The sequence below is a fragment of the Cyprinodon variegatus genome, unplaced genomic scaffold (assembly GCF_000732505.1).
Source record: "Cyprinodon variegatus isolate N-32 unplaced genomic scaffold, C_variegatus-1.0 Scaffold1793, whole genome shotgun sequence".
NCBI lineage: Eukaryota > Metazoa > Chordata > Actinopteri > Cyprinodontiformes > Cyprinodontidae > Cyprinodon > Cyprinodon variegatus.
Genome location: NW_015152246.1, coordinates 66,882 through 68,636, shown reverse-complemented (window position 1 = coordinate 68,636; position 1,755 = coordinate 66,882).

Sequence of the window (1,755 nt, the reverse complement as noted above, 5' to 3'; positions counted from 1 at the left end):
TGATGCTGATAAAAATCTACAGACCACTTTTAAAAAAGAAGCACTCTGCACAGTGCTTTGAAAATATTTAAGTCTTTAAACCTTTAAATGTGTGTTATGATCCAACAACCCTCTCACCCTCTCATCACCAGAGATAGGGCAAACCACAAACCCTCCAATACAAGACCATCTACCTAATCCACTGGCCAAAGATCATATTATACACAGTAAAAACATTTATGTTACTTTAACACCTATGGAGTTTAATATAACTCTGTTTTAGATAACATTTGGTCCCACTCAAAATTAGTATAACATTTATTCTATGACTAGTATTAAGTAGTTAATTTTACTATTTTTTGTGTCAAAACCAAAAAGACCTCTCAGAGACTGGTGGTTATTGACAACAAATAGAGTAAAAGTTACACTGCATGGCTGTCAAATTCTTCACTAACTAACACTTGAGCAGATTTACACTCAGTGTATTTGTAAATAATCTATTCTAAACTGTGAATTTTAAGTTCTTAAGAGAATCAGAATCAGAAAAAAAGCCTTATGCATACAGACCCTCTCCAAGAAATGTAAATATTATGGAAAACATGTTTAACTTCCATAATTCTTTTCAAAAAGTCAGATTTTCAAAGTTTATAGATATTTTAGGCTTACAATTCAAATGATTTAAATGTATTGTTTATTTTATATACAGTGTCATGATTTTACAAAGTTCAGACCCAAATGCAGAAAACCAAAACAGAGAGACCAGGGAAAAGGTTTAACGGGTTTTATTGAAGAAGTTAAACAGAGGGAGAAGTGTTGCTCTGAACACTGCTCAACCGGAACTGAAAAGTGAGGGGAAGACACAGCGGTTAGTTCAGGCTCAGTGGGGAATTTGACTCGTGAACTTGGAGAAGAGGATTTGGTTGCCGACTCACGTTTCCAGAGAAGTTGTTGAATCCTTGACTCCTGTCTATGTGCTGTAGTTCCAGTGTTTGCCTGATTCGGTGGAGGGCGGAACAGGGGAGACCCAGAATGCGGTTGTTAGTTGGGGAATGGAGAAACTGAGAAAGAATAATCCCTTTCTCAATGCAAAGCTCAAACCATCTCTTGGGGAAGGTGGATCCAAACTTCCTGTCTGAACCGCAGCTCAGTTGAAGCTCGCCAAGGAGAGAAGGTCCGAGAAAACCAGCTTGCAGGATGACTTCCTGCCAAGAGGCAAAGACAAAAACAAAGTTAAACTCAGGTTGACAAAAGCTTGGCTTGACTCAGCAAAACTCAGCTTGGTTAGAGTACCCACAACTGGCAAACACTCTGGTGTCGAGGTAGTGGCAGTTAGCAGCTTAAGAACACTCCGTTTAATGAGGAAACCATCAGCAGGTGTGTGAGGAGGTGGACCAGAACCAGGCGCCTCCTGGTGGATCAAGGGAGACAAACACAGAAACACAAAGACAGGACTCCTGACAAACAGTTCATACAACTCACAAAAACAATTTGAATACTGTGAAAAATTTTGTGTCAATCTTCAATACATGGTTGGGAATTCCTTTACCTGAAAGGGATAGTTCAGATTGTTGGACATGACGTCTCAAATGTTCCCCTTCTCTAGCAAAGATGTAAAAAAATGTCCCTACTGTTACCAAGCCACCAGCGCTGAGAAAAACCCTGTTAAGTACCGGAGACAAAGTAGTGCCAGTAATTCAATTCAATTCAGTTTATTTATATAGCGCCAATTCACAACACATGTCATCTCAAGGCACTTTACAGTTCAACCAGATCATA